The following is a 16,513-nucleotide window of genomic DNA, read 5'->3' on the forward strand; positions in this document are numbered from 1 at the left end:
TAGGAGGATGAATAGAGCGTCAAGCCTCTGCCACGTCCTGCTGTGTGGCAGAAGCCACCACCAAAGCATCTACAGGCACACCCTTTAGTGAGAAATTCCTTCTGGGGCTGACAAAATTTATTGGGCCTCGCAGGCACCGGTTCCACAGAATCAGGGTGTTCCCACACCCTTCGAGAAACCAAATCAAGGAGTTCATCAAGGGCGGAGACACCCAGGAGGTGGAAGGCTGGGCCCCAAAGGCCTTGAGGAAGACTGACTCCTCAGCTGAAGGGGTTTTGGCTTGCCAGTCACCTCTCTGTCTCAGAATCTCCAAGATATCTGAGAAGGAGATATCATCTGAAGATGATTTGGGGGACCCTTCTGCCATCGAGGTCAGTATCCGATGTAATAGACTCATCTTGGGAGTCTACGTGCTTCCTCTTACACAATTTCTTCCGTGGGGGTTCGTCCGAAGCAGTTTCGGACGGACCACCCGGAAGAAGGGAACCCCGATGGGGATATCCTCAGGCCCTGGGGCCCCGCTGCCAGGGGGCTGCAACACAACAGAGGCACCAGTCTCCAAATCTAGGGACGGTGAGGTAGAAACTTGTTGAACCGGCAAAGGCATGGCCAGCGCGCTCCTCATGGCCTCAAAGGCCGGATCTCCAGAATCCAAGGAGGTCACTGGTCTAGAGGCCACGATGGCACTGGGAATTCCAGCAGCCGATGCTCCGAGAGGAAGACTAGGCACCGAAGCACCTAATCCCAAAGTATTCCCCTCGGGCCCGGCTGAAGAGGTCGCAGTACCAAACCCTGAACCGGAGGACAGGGTAGGAAGCATAGTCGGAGCCGAAAGGCCTGTAAGGGGTCTCTGCTCCGACTGTATGGCTCCACATTGCTCCACCACCACCGGCTCCAACGGCTCCGAAGAGGTTGGAGGAGGAATCAAGTGTGTTGGAGGGGGGATTGGCTCCGAAGCAAACTGTGCTGAAGCCGAGACCATTTTAGTAAACACTGGAGACTGGAAAAGCCTCTGTAAAACCCTATCCAGGTCCGAATCTGACAGTCTCGAGGATTTAGAGGAGGTAGACACTCGAGAAGATTTTCTTCTCGGCTCCGAGAGAGAAGGGGACCGGCTCCGATACGGCTCCAAAACTATCGGCGCCGACTCCACCACATCATGGACCACCATCGGCACCAAAGGAGCCTTCTTCGGAGCCGAGGGGGAAGAGTCTGAGCTGCACACTTCCACCGGCTCCGAAGCCATTGGAACCGATGGAGGTGATTCACCTCTCGATACTCCAACTTGCGGCTCTGAAGGCAATGGAGCCGAAGTAGGAGGTATCGAGGCAGACCCTTCGACCCTCGGCCCCGAAGTCAGTGGAGCCGAGGAAGAAGAGGTCAATTTTGTCTTTTTAGAAGTCGGCTCCGACGGACTTGTCGGTGCCGACGATCTTTTCTTTTTGGAAGCAACAGGAGGATTTAAGGCTTCCTCAAAAGAAGGTTTGATAAGCCCTTTCAATATCAGCTTGTTCTTACGTTCTTGAAGAACTCTAGCAGAAAAAGCATGACATACGCTACAAGTCTCTTGCAGATGTTTCGGCCCCAAACAATAGACACAGATTGAATGACTGTCTGTTATGGACATTTTATAACTGCACCGAGTGCATTTTTTAAAACCCGACTTTTGTTCTTTGGACATAGTACAGGCCCTACAACAAGTATGACTTTACCACAAAAGTAAGCACTATAACAAAAAAGCGCCAACTGAAAGCGCGAGACACACTGGCGCGAGCACTTAGGAAAAATTTACCTCACAAACAAACAGATAAAACAAGTCCAACGGCCCAAAGCCCTCTAATTTTAACGGTCTTGGCCCAAAAAACAATTAATCACAAAGGGAAATTAAAATTAAATAGTACACAAGGGTAGGGCAAAGGCCCTCTAACTTAAACGGGCCTTGCCCGACTGAAAAAATTAAGTACCAGAAGACACTCAAGCACTCAAAAGTCACAAACAGTATAAGGAATAGCTGTTAAAACAGCTGTTTGGTTAATATATGACAAAAACCCCAAGGTCAAGGACCAATAAAGGTAAAAAAGAACCACTTAGCTCCAGCCAAGTCGAGACCACGTCCAGCTTGTAAAGCGGCAAACAAGATCTGGGGAAGCAGGTGTAGTGCATCCTGGGATAGGGAGTAGCCCAGCCAATGAGAGACTTCGTGCTAGTGTATAAGTTGCCGAGTCGGAGCCGATGGATCGGCTCCGAACCCATCTGTCATGAATGTAGGCGAGGTAGGATCCCATTACATCAGTTGAGTTTTCGTTTGAGGGCAGACTGTAATTCTACTAATTTGGTATATCTAGGTTACTGCTTAGTTTGTTTTTCATTCTATGTAGGCATGACTACACGCAGGTTACGGGATTGGATTAGGGAACACCTCTATGACATATCTAGACATGCTGACACCAATGCATTGGCACGACATGTCATGACCGTGGGTATAGAACATGAGTTCAGATTTATGGTTATAGAGATGGTACCATCTAATGCCAGACAGGGCCCTGTCAGGAATAGGGTTGAAAACAGTGAGCTTAAATGGATCATTAGAATGAAGGCGAATATGGGTAAAGGACTTAATAAGTTATCTATTCAACCCATATTAGCCAAAAGACCTTTACATAGATGAGAGGATGTTGCATTTTTATGGAAATATTTTTATGAACATGTTTTTTATGAATGAATACATGATTTTTATAAATATGTATCTATTATTTTTATGGTTAGACAGGGACTGTTTTTGAGATGTTGGTCTCTCTGTATTTATATATATTCTTGATGCACACATTTTTGATGTTGTATCTTTAAATGTTGAACTGATGTGATGTCATTGTGTGGGGAGTGTATTTAAATGTTTGAATTTGTCAGTTTAAATTGTCTGAGGAAGCAGCTTGACTGCGAAAGTGCTCACCATTGCATTTATTTCATTAAACCAGCATTTTATCTAGCCGTGGTTCAGTGCTCTTTACATATATATTTTCTATACATTTCATTTTGAGAGAGGACTGGGTTATCCACACAGTCTACTTGTTTTTTGATTATATATGTATGTATAGTATGAAAGTTATGTACTTACCACATTAGATCCATATGTTAGATTTTCATCCACTTCAAACCTATGAGTTGTCAGATTCCAACTTCAGTGCCAATGTCAAGGCTTCTGGGAACCAGAGCTCTGACTCTTCCCCTATCCATAATTCTCTAGGCTGTATCTCAAACCCTCAGATTAAGTTTGCCCCCACTAGTACGAAAATATATTAAGAAACTACCCGGGGGGGGGGAACAATCCAAGATGATGGCTATAACTTTGGTGATATTTGTTTTATGAAAAACAATTACAGTCTACTGTGATTGTGCCCAGAGAGCAAGATCCGCTCAATCAATTGGAATGGGGAAGGAAGGGTGGGAGTTTAAAGCTTATGAAACTCAGACAACATGGATATAATGTTATAGTAAATATATAACTTTCATATCCAATGCTATTTTCACCCATTCAAACCTACGGGACAATCCCAAACTTGTCAATCTGGATTGTATCAAGGAAGGACATTCCTGAATATGATGGAGCCAAACTAGAATGAGCTGGATTGTGCGTCCAACTTGTAGTGAGACACAAAGGTGTGTTATCAATGGCCAAGTGGCCATAGCACAGATGTCACCAATGGCTAATCTTCTGTTGAAGGCTGTCAAAGTAGAGACTGCTCTGGCTGAATGTGCATTTGGTTTATGTGGTAGAGGTAAATTCTTCTTATGATACACAAATGAATTACAATTAGAAAGCCACCTCGATAAAGTGACTTTAGAAACTGACTTTCCCAGATTTGGTTTAGCAAAGGAAATGAACAAAGGGTCATTCTTTCTTATTCTTACATCTTTTGTCTTGTGGCTACAGAATCTGAGTAGTCTATGAACATCTAACATGTGAAGCAAGTATTTTCCTTTATTTGAGTACTTTGGAAAGAAAACAGGAGGATGTATAGATTTGTTTAAATTAGCCACGGATGCCACCTTCATGATAAAGGATGCATTAGCTCTGAAAAAACTCTATTCTTATGAAAAACTAGAAAAGGGGGTTTAGAAGACAACTTGTAGTTCTGAAATCTGTCTAGCTAAAGTTACTGTGACCAAGAAGATGGTTTTCCAGATGAGAAACTAAGACTCCAGTGGAAGCAGGTTCAAAGGGAGATTGGGTTAAATCTTGCAACATGCTAGTAATGTAATATGAATTCTATACACTGTATTGGAGTAAGCTGGCACTTTGGTAGACTTACAGAAATTCCTAGATTTAGAAACATTTGGAGTACTTGGTCCTGGTGCATGAGTAGTGGAGGCTGTGAGGAATCAGTCGAGGTATGGAAAAACTTGGATCCCCACATTAGGTGCAGGTGCGCAGCTACTAGTGCTATGATCTTAGTGAACACTTTGGGGGCTGTGGTGAGACCAAATGGCAGCTCTCTGAATTGATCAAAATGAACAGCTCCCAGCTAAAAGGGAAGAAATCTCCTGAAACACTTCACTAGTTTGATGTGATCTACAGAGTACAGCCAATTGTCTTTCCTCAAAAGAGGCAAAATGGACTGAAACATGACCATTCAGCATTTTGTCTGTCTTACAAATTGATTTAGATGACTGAGAAATAAGATGGGTCCAAGTTCCCTGGTCTTCTTTGGTACTAAAAAGAACTCGGAGTAGACTCTGGACTAACTAGTTAAGAGGACAGGGGTTTTTTTCTAGCAGCTTTGGAGATTTCTATGGCTGCTAAATCCCACTGACTGACTGGAACATTGGGGACTTTCCTCTATCTGTGAAGGGAAGAAAAAGGGAATTGAATAGCCTCTGAATAATATTTTTAGCACTCATGAATGCCAGACTTGAGAATGCAAAGATAGATGTCTACCAACTGCATCCAGAGTGCAGCAGTTGGGTAATCAATCAGGAGAGCTGAAAGGTTATCTCAGAAAATGGGTTGCAAAAGCCTTGATTCTGCAGTCCATCTCTGCCTCTTGGGCATCATCCATTGAAACTGCCTCCCTTCTGTCACAGGGAGTTTTGTCCCTTTGGGAGTCATTTAAAGAACACAGTGATTTGCATAACCACATTTTCTTCCCTGATCTCTGGTTCCTAGAGAAAGTTCTTTATGTGGTAGAAAAGTACGCTCTCACTGCAGAGTCTCACCATCTTGTTAGTGCTTAGTGAGTGCATCCTTGACTTTACGTCCAAACAAGGCTGATCCACTATATTGGGGCACTGATAAAGGATAACTTAAAGCCTTCTGCAAACTCACAAAGTTGCATCTAGGTGTGACAATGCATAGTTATGCCAGTCTGCTGCACCGCAGAGAAGATTAATGGCCACTTTAGATGAGAATTGAAAAGTGGAAAGCTGGGAGTCCACTGTTTTCTGAACATTCACAGGCAACACCCTTTACAGTGGACTTGGTGATCTCTTTAGTTAAGTCTCTCTGGAATCTTGTTAATTGGACTAGGTAGTTCAGTGATCTAAGGGCAAACGTCACTGACTCATAAGCTCACATTCCAAATCCCTCCATCACTCTAGATTCTCTATCAGGGGATGAACAGGTGAGGTATCTTCTGATAGCTGTTTCTTTGTGGCTTCTATCACCATCATAACATGACTTCTACCACCATCATAACATCTACTTGTGTGCCCTTAATCCAGTTTTTCTTACATGAAGGTGCAGAAAATAATCGGTTTTCTTAAGGATGGGCTCCACCACATCAGGGTCCTTCCATGCCCATTAAGCCATAAGTTCGATAACAGGGATCAATGGGTAGTACCACTCAATATGATGTTGGTCTGGAACCAAAAGATGCCAAGAATACAGACTTATCCAGAGACAGGTCTTGGATTGTCCAACCCAGTTTCTGTTTCATCAATTCTTGAATGTCACCAAATAAGACATCTTTATGGAAGGAATGACAGAAACCATGTCCTTCCTCTAAGTCAGCAACTTCACTGAAAGACTCGGGTGATTAGTCCATATACTTGCACATCCATTTTCTGGGAACGCCTGTTCAGGGAGCAGTAGAAGGGTCAAAATCAGACCAGAAGCTAATGAAGCAGACTTCCTCAGAAACCCTTGGTGCCAAATGTTTCTATATGACCAGAGGAAGAGGTGAAGAAACAGAGTGCAGATGGGGTTTCACTGCAACCAAAGTGGTTGAAGCTACCGTCTTTGGTATTCACCAAAACCCTTTCAAAGGCAGACACTGCTACTGGAACCAATGATCCCCTCTGTTCTAAACAAGAAAGGGAAACCTTGGCACCAACAAGTCTCAGCCCTGAAGCCAGTTTCTGATCTGAGCTATCCACAGCAGAAGGCCCAAAAAGAAGAGATGGTTCTGAGAACCTTGGCATCAACTCACCCACTTGGAACTCTGTTCCAAAGCTTGGGGTCAGAGTCTCATCTTGATTCAATGACAGAGTCAATAGAGACTGAGAAACAGTCGAAGACGCAAGAAGCTCTGACACCAGTACAGGTGCTATGGTTCCAATTGGCTCCATTAAAACTGAACCTAAGGGTTGGATCAGCACAGATTCTTGTAAAGAAGTAAACTGGTCAAGTAAACTAGTCAACACATAGTACCTTCCCAGGGGATAGCATAATTAAAACCCCAAACAGTATGTGTTCTTCAAAATTTCCTCATCATCCTGTCAATGTGGAATGAGGATTCTTGATGAAGAAGTGGATGATGCTATCAGTGAAAGACAAGAATACTGTTTCTCTTGGCATATGGGAGACTGGAATCTGGAACTCATTGGTCCCAGGAAGTAATTTGTCCGAGGTGAAGGAGACTGGGATTGGGGAAATGTTGGGTCTGATCTTCTGGGTACCTTCAGGTCAGGGCCAATATAAGTTGTCGGCTCTGGAGAACTTCACTTTGAAGACTTCGAGATTTGCTGCATTCTTTCTCTCTCTCTTTTCTTAGTCCCTCTATCCCTGTCCTCTTAGTTTTGGATTTCTCTGTTCAAGAAGCTTCGATGTCAGATCCAACAACCCATAGATTTGAACAGACGAAAACAGACAACATTGTACATTACATGTGTGTGTGTGTGTGTGTATATATATATATATATATATATATATATATATATATATATATATATATATATATATATATATATATATACATACATACATCCATACATACACATACATACAGTGGATATAAAAAGTGTGGACACCCCTGTTAAAATGCCAGGTTTTTGTGATATAACAAATTGAGACCACAATAAATCATTTCAAAACTTTTTCACCTTTAATGTGACCTATAACATGTACAACTTAATTGAAAAACAAACAAATCTGTTAAGGGAAAAAATATAAAATATCAAAAATAAAAAATGTACAATAAGCTGGTTGCATAAGTGCGCACACCCTTAAACTAATACTTTGTTGAAGCACCTTTTGACTAAATTACAGCATTCGGTCTTCTTGGGTACACACCTGCCATCAATTAAAGGGACTCTGATTAACCCCAAATAAAGTTCAACTGCCCTAGTAGGATTTTCCTGATATTTACTCAGTTGCCTGCTACAGCAAAAGCCATAGTTCACACAGAACTTACAAAGCATCAAAGGGATATCATTGCTGAAAGGTATCAGTCAGGAAAAGGGTGCAAACAAATTTCCACAGCATTGGCTAAGACAGTCATGAAAAAGGGGAGAAAATAAGGGACAACAGTGACGTTGCAAAGAACTGGCCGTCACTCCAAAATTGATGAAAAGACCAGACAAAAACTGGTTAGGGAGGCTTCCAAGAGACCTACAGCAACACTGAAAGAGCTGCAGGAATTTCTGGCAGGTACTGGTTGTGTACTGCATGTGACAACAATCTCTCATATTCTCCATATGTCTGAACTACGGGGTAGGGTTGCAAGATGGAAGCCTTTTCTTACACAGAAAAACATCCAGGCCTGGCTAAAATTTGCAGAACAATACATCAAGTCTCCCAAAAGCATGTGGGAAAATGTGTTATAGTCTGATGAGACCAAGGTTGAACTTTCGGGCCACAATTCCAAAAGGTACATTTGGTGCAAAAACAACACTTCACATCACCAAAAGAACATCCCCACGGTGAAGCATGGTGGTGGAAAGTATATTTTTGGGAATGATTTTCTTCAGCTGGAACTGGGGCTTTAGTCAAATTGGAGGGAATTATGAACAGTTCCAAATACCAGTCACTTTTGGCCCAAAACCTTCGGGTGTCTGCTAGAAAGCTGAAGATGAATTTCACCTTTCAACACAACAATGACCCCAAGCATACATCCAAATCAACAAAAGAATGGCTTCACCAGAAAAATATTACAGTTTTGAAATGGTTCAGCCAGAGCCCAGACCTAAGTCCAATAGAAAATCTATGATGTGACCTGAAGAGGGCTGAGCACAAGAGATGACCTTGCAATCTGACAGATTTGGAGCGCTTTTGCAAGGAAGAGTGGGCAAATATTGCCAAGTCAAGATGCGTCATGCTGACAGACTCCTACTTAAGAAGACTGAATGCTGTAATGAAATCAAAAGGTGCTTCATCAAAGTATTATAAGGGTGTGTACACTTATGCAGCCAGCTTATTGTATTTATTTATTTTTTGTATATTTTTTCCCCTAACACATTTGTTTTTCAATTGAATTGTACAGGTTATAGGTCACATTAAAGGTGGGAAAACTTTTGAAATGATTTATTGTGGTCTCATTTTTTTATATCACAAAAACCTGGTATTTTAACAGAGGTGTGTACATTTTTATATCCACTGTATATATGTATACGCACACATGAAGAACTCCTTACAAAGGAAGGTTCTGAGCTATGAGAGCATGACTAAGTTCATCACACTAATTCCTCTATTAAGGATTTATCCTGGTTTTAATTTTAATACAGAATTAACAGTTTCAAAGGCTCTGTAAATTTGAAATAATTATTTGCATAAAGCCAAATAGGAAATGCACCTTTTTACTGCTCTTGATTTACCAACTGCTGGTTTAGCTGCAGGTTTTCTGAGTAATTTCAGTATGCAAGAATGTGAGGCATCTGCTAATGGTGTTTAGAGTGGGGGCAAGGCAGATACACAATATATATTGGAATCCTCAAGACACTGAATTGATAAGTATAATTTTCTCTGAATTCCCCTTAATCCAAGGTACAGCAATTGCAGAGTCAGTTATGTAAGGAGTACAGTTTGAGACAGTTTTCAGCAAGTGTTAACATTCACTGCATTTTTTGCTGCTATTGGCATTTAGTTTTGAGGTTACAACTGTATTCATTAACATTCACTGCATTTTTTTGCTGCTACTGGCATTTAGTTTTGAGGTTACAACTGTATTCATCAAAGTTAATGTTATACAGCCATTAACAGTCTGTACTACAAATTCTTATCACACTGAAGAGAAGATAGTCCAGTCCCAAAGATTACTGTTTTCTTACACGTTCCATAATCTTAAATTTGCAGTGCTGTTAATGACAAAAAAGCTTATTAGCTATCACTGGCTATGTTGAACATTTGTTTGATTCGACTGATGGAAATAGGTGCACAAACGGCTAAGAGCTCTGAATTCTGCTTTTTGACAAAAATTAATTTTCTCACCAATTATACCTCTTAATCAGCTCTCTTATAAATACTAACAACTGAAGCTGGACAGCAGATTATCCATAAACAGTTCTGCAAAAGGGAAGGAAGGACTGCTTCGCAAGACTACAATATATTGCAAAAACATACTTCACTTCTCCTTCCAGCTCCCCGACCACAGGCAGCAAGTCCAAAAATACCCACCACCATCTAAAAATAACATAAAGGGCACATTAAGCTCAGGACCTGATCAAAGAACAGTTTAGGCTCCACATCTCATTTATTATTTTAGTACATTGTCAGGAGCACTGGAGGAGGGAAGACCTAAATAGTCCTTACTTCCATGAATGATTATACCATTGAAATAAGGAATGCAAAGAACTACAGCACTTTATGATTAGTTAGATGCTGGAACAAAGGATTTATTTTACTGGACACTTCAGGATGGCAGATTAATAATATATTGTTATCATGCTGCTGCTTCTCACCAACTATTGTTTCCTCCTTTGTTTTTCAGCCACCTGTTTGCACTTGCATATATTCTTTTTACTGGCACAAATGAAAGTTATGTACTTAATACTAGAACTGTGCCCATCTTTATTAAAAGGCTAAGACTACAAATGGTGCAGACATTAGAACTGCTTAGCATCTGGAACTCTTCAGGCTGTTTGCTCCCATTCTCAGTTCCCATCAGGCTGCTCATCTTGCATCTCTGCAGTTCTTCTTGATACATAAAACCTTAGAAACTCTAAGATTACAGCCTGTAGGTAAACCCCTAGAAGAAGTGGGGCACAAGGTAATCCATAGTCACAGTTGTACTGAGAGTACTAGCAGACAGAAGCTAGAGACTGACTTGCTTACTTCAGGTCCCAGTACAGGAAAGGCTAGGTGGGAGGTAAGAATTTTGTTAAGTACATAACATTCTTAATTTTTAAGAAATGGTCCACCTTCAGTAAGAGATATGATAGTCCCCACAGAGAGACCTGGGAGAGCTTAGCTCAGAAAATATGTCAGTGGCCACTCTAGCCTCATATGATCTAATCTTAGATGCAATACCTAACTTGTAGTGTTTGCAAAAGCAATGAAAATTAAAGTGGCCAATGTGTTTTCATCTTCTAACAAATTGTTCTTTATGAAGACAGTAGATGTGGCCACAGGTCTAGTGGAACAGTATTGGGTATCTAAGGTACACTGCATAACCTTTTGCTATAGCAAACTTTGATACAATTTGAGAGCTGTCTGGATAGGAAGGCATTAGATATCTTCAAACTGTTTCTTTGAGGACCAAAGGAAATAAAGAGTGGATTACTCTTTTGGAAGTTAATGCACAACCATATAACCTGTAAACATTCATGCACTGGAGAAGGCATTCTCCTTTATTATTGTATTTGGAGAAGAAGAATGCCAGACTGCTAAATAGATGGATTTTTTTTCCAACTTCAGGCACAAATGATGGACTAGTTGTACTTCTTTACAAAAGGTGAGGTATAGTGAGGTTTGGAGACCTGACTGAATGACATGAAGCACCAACACCTTTCTGTTTAATGTTATTGCTACAGTGATCATAGTCCCAAGATCTGCCTTTGATTAGTATTTTAAAGGGTAATCATGTTAGGATATCACAAGAGACAAAGAGCATTTGACTAGCAGCCTTAGGCAGAAGGTGCCTTTGAGGATAGCTCTGCTGACCCTGACAGCTAAGTAGGTTACCTATTCAGGAAAATTAGAAATAAAATGCCGGATGTAATAGGAAGGAGGAATAGGTGACAGCCTATTCAGATAGCTTTGTCAGATACTACACAACCTGGCCCAATGGTGCTGATTTTATTTATATTTGTTTCTTTTTGATGACAAGCTGAGATTGCATGTTATATTTAAAACTGCATAAGCCATACCAACAGCTTAAGGGCATAGATGCACGGGTAGGGAATGCCTGATGAATGGGTGATTAGCTAGTAGTTCAATAACCTGAAGGGCCCCTGTAGTGCATACAGCACCAGCAGGGGAAAGCACACTTGCTCAGGCCAGTAAAATGTTACTAGGAAGAGAATGGACTTCAAAGTTTCTGTTTTCTGAATGATCTTCAAAATAAGAATAAGTGGCAGGTAGTACACTGCATGCCTTAGGACCAGTTTTCTACCAGTGGTGAAATTTGGGATGAATTTGTCAGCCAGCAAATTCTCTATATTGTTCTACTCAGTGAAGATGTCTTCATTGACCACCAATGTGTTACACTGATGTGTGCTGCTTTTGAGGTTTTGGACATGGCTGTAGAGGGCTTTGTGGTTGTCTTTAGCCTGTGTTAAGGAAAAATATATTGTCTCATGATTATTCTTCACAAAATGCATATTAACCTGAAGTTTCTTTACAAATGAAGAAAATAAAATGTTTATATGTTTATGTTGAAAATATAATATATATGCTGTTGAAAATATATGCATGATTATACAAAATACAGTTTCACATAAGTCACATCTTTATATTTCAAATGCTTTATAACTGCATTCTCTTCTCATTATCCACATTATAGTGTACTGACAGAAAATTGAAGGCAAAGTAAGTGGTGAAGGAGTTAAGAGTTCTTACTATGTTCAAAAGAGTCTGGTTTCAGAATGTAATACAGGGAGGAAAGAAAACAATGCACCAAGAATCTTTTGTAAGCCGTGGTCTTCTCAGGCTGGGAAATGAGTTGTAACAAGGATGTCTGTAAAAGATAGTGTGTACTGGTACTAAATGTTGCAAGGTTGAAGGACAGATTCATATACGAGGTGGTCTATGCTTTAAAAAACATATTTGTCAAGTGTTCACGTGAAGCTGTAAGCGAGAAGCACAAGGGCATAAATTATTTAAAAATTGCAGGATTTGTTAAAAGATATGTTACATCAAAGTTCTGCATGCATTAAACTGACAAGAAAACATATATATGTTATTATTCTTTGTTTTGAGACTGATCTGAAATTTTGTGAAGGCAATCTCCCAATGCCGTTTATGGAATAAACCAGTACTTTGCATATCCTAAAGCATTATTCTTGACTCAAGACTAAAAAAGTAAAACTGTTATTTATTTGTTGCACTTTAACACCGGTTATGTTATTTTGACCTTATAACTGGCCTTGTTAATCTTAAGTAGCCCTCTTAGTTTTGTGTTTAATTAGATAGCTCCTATCATTATAAGAGTTGCTCTTCCTGATTTTAGACATGACTTTTTCTTTTTGTGACATACTCTATTAAGGTTAGGATTCCACCAGTATGATTTGTTTTTAGAGTTTGCTAACTTCTAGTAGGTACAGCAGTCTCTATATAGCCACTTACATGGTTTTACAGGGTTCTCTGTAAAAACTTCTGCTTATGTTGCTGTGAGCTTGGGGTTGGGAGGGGCATCGAATTTTTGACAAACTATCGCTCAAATAGGATGTAGTTTGATTTGGAATAATCACTGTTACAGGCTTTGCTGGGGTTACTGAGCTAATTTTTATTTCAGAGGAGGCAGCTTTGTGGTCTGACCTCACCGGTGAGGATGTGACAACCAGCAGGGGTAAATTCTCCCATATTTGTGAGTACCAGGTGCAGTATTGTTGGAACCCCAGGTAGATGTGCACACCCACTATCTGGTTAAGGGTATTCATGTTACTGCAGTCCATGAATCATTGTGCCTGTGAGTCTGAGGTAGTGCAGATTTCCCAGTCTATAGAGAGGTAGTTAATGTCTCCCATAAATAGGATATTTGGTTTAATGGTGAGTATCTCCATTAGGTCTAGGTACAAGCTATGGGATTCTGGAGACACAGGATGACCTTTAAGCTTGCTAGGATATGGTATGGGTCTTTGTCTATGGTGATTTGCATGTGGATAAATTCCAGGGCATTGTCCTGTTTATCTAACCTATAGTTATGCTTGTTGGTAATACAGATTGAGACTTATCCACCTTTTGTCCCCATCTGTGCAGCTGATGGTCTAAATTTGTAGAAAGTACTAAAGCCTTGCACTGCCAGAGTAGTTTCTACAAAATTAAACCATGTCTTGGTCTATATTCTCCAGAGGCTTGGAGAAGAGCTAGTGGGATGCAGAGTATATTATTTAGGTTCCTAGCATTGAGCAGTAGCATGTTTAGGTTTCTTTGAGTTTAATTTGCTATGTCAGCAGGTTTGTCAATTGAAAAAACAAAACAAACAAAAAAAGGCTTTAAGGGGTAGGTGAGACAGGTGCAGACATTCCTTTGCAAAGCAATGTGGTTTGTTAACCATGTCTTCCCATGTTGTTCAATGCTGAATGCTGCTCAATGCAAGGCACATAACTGCTTAAGATACATATTCAAAGAGATCAGTCATGTCTCTTTTCATATAGTCCAGGGGAAGTGCATCTCAGGTCATTAATGCCCAACATGAACTATTACAGAATCATACTGGTATCTGTGGTGTATTGACTTGATTATGTAACTTGGCAGATCCTGGCTCCAGATAAGCAACTGTTATCTTCTCCTTGTTCAGTCTGGTGACTGGGGCATCTGTGTGTCATACAACAGAGTCCCCTATGACAACAATCCTGGCTAATATATTTGCTTGCCTTATGGGCTTTGCTCTTGGGGCTCCACTGGGAATAGGCATTGTGTGTGTGTTTGGTGTTGCTTTTGGTGAAAGCTTTAGATATTGCTGAGGACAGGTACTGCCATTTATAGGCTTAGGAGATCTTTGAGGTTTGATAAGATTGCTTTTAAGTGCCTCGGCATAAGTTGATGTGTGTGGTGTGGTGGACACTATATGCTTAGGTGATATGTGTGTGTGTTTTTTTGACAACCTTGTTTGCATGTGTGATTTTTGCCTCCAGTGAAATTGTGTACGTGCATCTTTTGCATACTGTGTTTGTTTAAGGATTAAATGGTTGTCTGTGAACATGAAACAACTGCTACAATGTTCTCAGGATGCCCATATCTACCAAGGTGGCTACAGAGACATTTGGAAATTGCATATCCATATTGTTCAGACCTGCGTTTGGGTAGGCTACTGTAGGTTGTGGACTGCATTACAAAGAGGTCTCCTTGGATGGTCTCTGGGGTTTGGCACTAGACGTGCAACAGAAATGCACTATGGGATGTGGTACTCATGTTGTGGGAAATGGTGTGCCCACTGCAAGAGGTTCGTATGTAAACTAGTGTAGGATACCCATGTAGATGTTTCACCACCAGAGATCCTAAAACACTGAGGAGCTGCTACACTGTATCTCTCTGGGAATGAAGCAAGCAGGGCAAGGGAGACTACAAGGCACTGAGTCTCCTCTGACAGGAAAGGTTTGCATATCTAGGTATCCAAGGTATTCCCACAGAAGGTGATGAGTTGTGTGGGGGTACGTTGTGACTTGGGGATACTGACTGCGATGCCCAGATGGCTGAACAACCTAATCAGAGGCCAGGACTGCCAGTGCCACTAATCGGAATCAAGACTCAACTGTCTTAAGTAGAAGAAGACTTGTTTTTCTCCCTATCAGCCTCTGGTGTTCTGTTACCCTTACCATGCACATCCTGAACCTCTTGAGGCTAAAATGAGACAGAAGGAGGGGCTCATAACTACCAGTAAATTGCTCCTGACCAAGCAATTTTTGTGTGTAAGTAGGTGTCCTGAACATCCAAAAAGCATATCCAATCTCCTTGCAGTAGGCAAGAAACAACTGTTTGCATGGAGATTATTTAGAACATTTCTTTTCTTATGAACTCATTTGGGCAGCTGGTGAAATCCTCAATAGGCCTGCGCACCTCTCTGAATTTTCTGGTACCACAGATAATTTATGAGAAGTAACCTTGATCCCTCTGGCCAAGTGGGACCTACTTTATGGCTGCTTTTCTCTGGAGATTGTCCACCTCCTATTCTGTTGCTTGTTGCTAACAGGGTGGTGAATGTGGTAGGGATTTGGGTGTTGGGGTACTGGAGGACTATCTTACTAATAGTATTTTGTAGCCTTTGGATATTATGTCCCTTACTCACTATATGAAGTGATTGGACCACTCACAGTATTACAGTGACAACCTTCCCCTAACTCCCTCCACAGGGGACAGCTGGGGAATGATTCAACAGCATTGTTAACCTTCCACAGTATGTGGGTGGCAGACACTTCTTCCCTTCAACTGGTGGTTATGGAGAGGGATTTAAAATTGGTCTTTTCCTGCAAACCCCCTTCAAACAACTTTTAGCATTGGCTCCTCTGTGTACTGTACAGCACTTTCCAAAGCAAGTGTACATACACTCTGGAGTTAGTTACAAACTCCTTACCATATACAACACTAACTTATACAGTTTTTGATGCAAAAAGTGTGTGCTTGCATTTAATTTTTTTTGATAAGCATATCTCGTGAAATTTTTCTTGAGATGAAAACTCTTGTCATGACAACATGAAAGATCGAACCCACAACACACTAGCTAAATTAGTGTACAGGCTACTGTACTTAATTTTTAACTGCAGACAAGCTGTAACTTAAGACTTGTAAATGGAGTACCTTCTAATGAAAATTAACACGTGATGTAGAATAACATAAAGAAGAAGGCAAAGCTGTTCTTGCTTACCCAGAACACCTTCCCAGTATTATGCAAATTACTGTTTAGTACACACCATGACATAACTTTGTGGTGTGTTCATGCAAAAAAACAAAACAAAGAAAAAAAAAACCCAAAAAAACAAGCAGACAGTGAAACAAAAACATCAAAAAATATTCATTTTTTTTCAAACCATTTGCAACTTTTAACATCAGGCATACCACTGGAAGTGAGAGTAAATGCAGAAAAGGACAGCAGTGGAGGTTGAAAACTGCTTTCCTCCAAGTATTTTCTGTGGCTGCTAACTTCATCACCAACAAGAGAGGGGTCCTCCACAGGTAAAGGTGGTGTCTAAAAAGGCTTGGTTTCTT

Source organism: Protopterus annectens, chromosome 6.part1 (assembly GCF_019279795.1).
Source record: "Protopterus annectens isolate FY-2018-M chromosome 6.part1, PAN1.0, whole genome shotgun sequence".
NCBI classification, from domain to species: domain Eukaryota; kingdom Metazoa; phylum Chordata; order Ceratodontiformes; family Protopteridae; genus Protopterus; species Protopterus annectens.